At 44.7% G+C, this 6,000-nt stretch overlaps 1 protein-coding gene across 1 annotated transcript in view; it reads left to right on the top strand.

Annotated features, from left to right (window-relative positions):
- The first annotated feature begins 604 nt into the window (after window positions 1–604).
- SEMA4G (semaphorin 4G) overlaps window positions 605–6,000 on the top strand; it is a 351,753-nt gene continuing 346,357 nt past the window's right edge. Inside the window, exon 1 of the mRNA XM_075348593.1 lies at window positions 605–718. The gene's annotated coding sequence lies outside the window, so the exon portion shown is untranslated. The remainder of the gene's footprint in view (window positions 719–6,000) is intronic.

Here is a 6,000-nt window from a genome sequence, read left to right as displayed (position 1 = left end):
CCCAGCACCTGAGCATGGTAGTGCTCGCTCATCACTAGTTATGAGTACCGACCACTTGGGCATGGTAGTGCTCACTCATCACTAGTTACGAGTACCGAGCACCTGAGCATGGTAGTGCCCGCTCATCACTAGGTACGAGTACCCAGCACCTGAGCATGGTAGTGCCCGCTCATCACTAGTTATGAGTACCGAGCACTTGGGCATGGTAGTGCCCGCTCATCACTAGTTACGAGTACCGAGCACCTGAGCATTGTAGTGCCCGCTCATCACTAGTTCCTACCACAGAGGGTAACACAGCCCTGCATATACCATAGACAAAAAAATGCATATACCATAGACAAAAAGTCAGTACAGCTGAAATATCTACAGCATAATATAACATTTTTTTCTAGACATTTATTTCCATGGAAACCATTATTTTGTATCCATTCCCTATTATTTGTTTCTGGTGTATTGACCTTTTCCTCCAGGCTGTACATATCCCCACTGCATGGTTTTTTTTCCTCTCAGGAAAGCCCAGCTGCAGTCCCCGGCTCGGCCGCTAGGGGGAGGGGAGCCTGTGCTGTCAGCACTTCCCAGCAGCGCGTTGTCTTTGTGAGTCCGGAGGAACCTGCGGATGTCTTGTCGCCGATCAGGGGCTGTAATACGGGATCTATCGGGATCTGTGGGGATCTATCGCTCTGCCCGCCGCTGCTGGGGTCCAGCCTGCACACAGACGGTAAGAGCTGCCCAGGTGGAGCAGGCTTTAGTGTCCTGCGCTGGAGGGAACCTGCCCCCAGTCCTACCTATCCCTGCACAATGTACCTGGCTCATGCATTTAACCCTTGCATCGCTTCACCTTTGCATTGACCCCAGTGCTGGAATATGTCTTTACATTGGGGGGCTGATCCCAATGTGCTGTCGTATCTCCCCCTCCTCCCCATTTATTATACAGGTGAGATCTACAATACATTGTATACTGGAAAGGAAACCCTATAGGACTGCATTATAGCTCCCAGTATATAGGTGCTGGATCTGGCTCTTGCCTATTTTATTAACCCTTAACTATAAAGCATTATTTACTGAGCATTTGTCCTGGAGGTGACTTACTATAAAGCCAGTCCTGAGAATAATCCTGATCGCAGGGTCGCAATAATCCCCAGATACCAATAATATTCTAATGTCATCGATTGGCAAATTAATAATGTAAAAATGTAAATGGTGACCGAGGGAGTGATCGGGAGATCATTACCATCCATATGGCTGACGCAGCAATCACTTATCGACTGTCCCTTTCTTTTTTTTTTTTTTTGTGAATGGGCCTTTAATGGCGGAGAATGGGTTAAATGGTTCTCCGATAGGTGCGTAGCGTGAGATTCAGGAGTCTGCTGTGGATCTCTCTATAGTCCAGTTGTTATTCTTAGTAAATGTGTAATTTGCTGTCTACATAAAGCGATCCGTTCCTACAATGTGACAATCGCATCGGCGCTGCTGTATATTGATGATATACATGATGGCGCCATTAACGGCTGTTATAGTATAGCGGTTACTACTATTTTCTTGCTGTTTAGATTCAATAATCGCCATCAGGTGGTTTGTTCCAGAGCTGGGGAGGAAAGTGTTAAAGGGGAGCAACTTAGTTACCCATTGTCAATGTCCCTTTAAGGCCTCATTCAGATGTGTAGTTTTTTTTTTCTCGCTGTGATTTTTATCAATGTGCTGAGTCAGTGTTTTATTTCGTCAGTGCGTTTTTACCATCTGTGCGTCATCAATTTTTCTTTAAAAAAAAAAAATATTCAAAATGATGGAGATTCTCAAATCAGACGTCCTAGGGAGGCAACTAGGACGCCATCAGTGAGCTGGCCAAGTTCTGCACTTTCCCATAGACTTGCATGAGGGAGTTTGATCCACAACTGCAATCAATGCAAAAAAAAAATAATAAAATAGAAAATGTATGTGAAAAATGGACGTTTAGATGAGGCTTTACTGAATGGGTGATTGTTTTTACTAAATGCCAAACTGTGGGGGCAAAGTAATACCGCCAGAGAGTTTGTGCAATCTGGATATTATAGGGCTTATTGCTGCACTTACAGAATATTGGCCCATAGCATACCTTGGATTTTATATAGGGACATTATATATATATAATATATATATAATGTATATATACAAATTTGTATTGCTTCATGGTGATACACGATACATTAATATGCATCCATAAAGACGGTGTGCTGCCCTATGGGGTTTGAGTCCATGACATTCCCATGAACGTGATCCCTTACATCAGTGGGCCCCTACCTTTCTTATCATAAGAGCCACATTCCGTTTTGAGAGATTGTTGTGTGCCACATTCTATGTGAATAATTTGTAGTTGCCCCCTGTGTGCCATTTTGAAGGTTATAATTCTGTGTGCTTCAATGTAAAGTGGTAACGCCCTGAGAGCCCTCCTTGTAGAGTAGTAATGAGTAATGCCATAAGTGCCCCTTTGTAAAGTAGTTGTGCTCCACTAATAAAGTAGCAATGCCCCAAGTGCTCACCTTGTAAAGTAGTAGTGCCTCGAATGCTCCCCTTTAAAAGCAGTAGTGCCTCTAGGGCCCCCCTTGAAAGTAGTAATGCTCCGAGTTCCCCCTTTTAAGATAGTTGGGCCTTGAGTGCACCTCTTGTAAATTAGTGCCTCGAGTGCTGCCCTTGTAAAGTAGTAGTCCCTCGAGTGCTGCCCTTGTAAAGTAGTAGACCCTCGAGTGCCCCCCCTTGTAAAGTAGTAGACCCTCGAGTGCCCCCCCTTGTAAAGTAGTAGTCCCTCGAGTGCCCCGCGTCTTAAAGTAGTAGTCCCTCGAGTGCCCCGCGTTGTAAAGTAGTAGTGCCTCGAGTGCCCTCTTTGTAAAGTAGTAGTGCCTTGAATGAACTCCTTGTAAAGTAGAAGTGCCTCGAGTGCCCTCCTTGTAAAGTAGTAGTGCCTCGAGTGCCCTCCTTGTAAAGTAGTAGTGCCTCGAGTGCCCTCCTTGTAAAGTAGTAGTGCCTCGAGTGCCCTCCTTGTAAAGTAGTAGTGCCTCGAGTGCCCTCCTTGTAAAGTAGTAGTGCCTTGAGTGCCCTCCTTGTAAAGTAGTAGTGCCTTGAGTGCCCTCCTTGTAAAGTAGTAGTGCCTTGAGTGGCCCCTTGTAAAGTAGTAATTCATCAAGTACCCCCCTAATAAATGGTAATTAATTCCTTGTGTGCCCCCTAATAAAGTACTAATGCCCCGAGTGCCTCCCTAATAAAGTGGTAATGCTACTGTGGACCCTGATGCAGAGATTGGCTCTCGCCTGAGCATATGGATGAGATTTACACATCAGGAGCCTACGAGCTACATGAGGGTCACGAGGGTTGGGGATCCCTGCCCTACATGATACCAGTGAAGAGCTGATGGTGCATGCTGATGTACATCACCGATTACTTTACAGAAACCTACAGATTTCTCGTAACTAGAGTTGAACGAAAAAAACAGAGTCCTGGTACCTTACGTATGCGGACCACTCGATTGAGCATTGCTGTGCTCGGGTACACTCGCTGCTTGGCCCAGTGTGAGCCGCTGGCAGTCTCTGAATGGCGCACACTGGGGGAAAAGTGATCGGATGTAGTGTGTACAAGAAAAAAAATAAAGAAAACCCCCGCCTACTCTCCCCTCGAAGTGACTGCATGTGGACCGAGAGCCGAACTGCCCAATCCATGACTTCCAATGGGGTTCAGGTCAAGTCTGGGTCCCAAACCTAACTGAACCCGCCGAACCCAACTTCCACAGGTCCATTCATCTCTACTTAGGAAGGAGGAATTAGGGAGCCAAGGGGTTGATAATGGGATTTATCCATTATACCTCACCCTGGGAGTCGGTGCTTTAATACTCTGTGTATATTAATTGCTGTGGACTGCTCAGGTTCCCCCTCTGAGCCAGAGTACACAACTACTACATCTAGTATTATGCGACCATTCATGTAAATATGCCATGTTACATCCATAGCGGAATGAAACTTTCCCACAGGTTGAGGGAATCAGAGTCCACCGCTCGTTCTTTAGGAAAGCCGTTATCTTCTTGAGAAAACCCTTAACAGTAAGCACAAGGCATGAACTTGACATTACATACTGAACAGTCCTTTTACTTAGATTGGATCCGGTCTCCAGAAAACTTGGCACATGGCCCAGATTCACCATTGCTGTTTACCCGTTTTCTGGAGTAATTAGCTTTTTTTTTTTTCTTTTTAGTGTTTTTAGTATTTGCACTCTCTACATTTTCACCTCTTTTTAAACTGTCATTCTTTTTGTATATTTTTTCTCTCTTGTTAGTGATATGTTAGAGAGATTAATGACATGCGACTTTCATCAAGGAGTGTGGCTTCTTGTCTTCATTTTGGTGATTTTTTATTTTTTTTTAAAGGATTTTTGTCTTTTAGGGCTAAAAAGTTGCAAAATCTGGTTAAAGACAAATAGAAAGTACAGTATTTTTTGGATTATAAGACACACTTTTCCTCCCCAAAAATTGGAAGGAAAATGAGGGTTGCGTTTTATAATCCAAATGCACCTTACTGGGAGATGGTGGAGAGGGGTGCAGGAGGCAGACACTGTGCTGGAGCGCTGTGAGGCAGGGGCATTCTGAAAATGTCGGCGGTGCGGGCTTCAAATAATGGCGCCCGGTGGCGGCGTGTGCGCAGATGGATCTCTAGGCTCAAGATCTCTTCTGCGCATGCGCCACCTTTGGACCATTGATCTCCCAGCAGCGGACTTAAGGAAAATAATGCTTGGAGGTGGCGCATGCGCAGATGAGATCTTGGCTTGTCATTGAGCCAAAAGCTCAATCTGCGCATGCACCAAATCTAGGCGTCATTTCTTTGAAGCCAGCACCGCCGACAGTTTCTGGAAGTTGCCTACCTCCCAGCATCTGGGACACCCGCCGGCCGCACTGCCCGCACCATCGACCTGCTCCACCAATGTCCCTCGCTCCTGTGATCCCACTCCACCACCGCTGCAATCCCCCCCAATAAGAGACCACCAGATTGTAAGACGACTACTTTTTTCCTTTAAATTTGGGGTGCGTCTTATAATCCATTGCATCTTATAAACTGAAAAATACGGTACTTTCAGAATGTTTAAGTCTTTGGCGCAAAAGATGTCAATAAATATCACAAAACAAAAAAATTTGACGTCAATTAACTGCGAATGATGAATTGAGCCCATGGAGTAGTACAAGGGTTAAGTGGCTTTCCTTCCTCCGCCATTGGCCTTATAATTATTTCCTCACTGTAATCAGATTGGCAGATGTTATTGTATTTTTTTACTGGTCATATAGTCTGTACAAAACAAATTACAATCGGCAGTGATATTATTCTTCTAAATTAAAGGGTAATTTCACGCATGGATATATATGTTCTGTACAAATGAAAGTCTCCAGATACCATGAGAGCGTGCACAGCATCTTGTGTCCGAGTCTACGTCACTAACGCAGCAGGTTCATGTATAAATCATTGTTCCCATAGCAGAAAATGTCAATAATGAGAAGAATGGTGTGAAATATATAGGGTGTAAAAAGAAACCTTATTAGCATTTATGGCCTCATACACATGACATCGTTGGCTAGGTTCAATCAACTTGATTGAATGTCTATGGAAAAATTACTTAAAGGGGCTGTCCACTACTAGGACAACCCCTCTTGATTCCACTTCTCCCCCAGGTAAAATAATAAAGACTACTTACCTCCTTTAGTGTCTTGTTCCATAAAGATGGCATCGGCTATAAGAATATTGCCAACACGCGGAAAGTGAGCTGTAGCACGGTGGCCAAGACCATACAGCGGTTTAACAAGAAAGGTTCCAATTAGAACAGACCTCACCATATCCATCATATCCAGAGGTTGTCTTTTCAGATTAAACGTATGAGTGCTGCCAGGACTGCAGTCAGGTCGGTCAAACCATACGCCGCACACTGCATCAAATTGGTCTGCACGGCTGTCGTCCCAGAAGGAAGTCTCTTCTACAGATGATACACAAGAAAGCC

The sequence above is a fragment of the Anomaloglossus baeobatrachus genome, chromosome 5 (genome assembly GCF_048569485.1).
Source record: "Anomaloglossus baeobatrachus isolate aAnoBae1 chromosome 5, aAnoBae1.hap1, whole genome shotgun sequence".
In the NCBI taxonomy this organism is placed as follows: domain Eukaryota; kingdom Metazoa; phylum Chordata; class Amphibia; order Anura; family Aromobatidae; genus Anomaloglossus; species Anomaloglossus baeobatrachus.
This window is presented reverse-complemented; position numbering and strand designations above follow the sequence as displayed.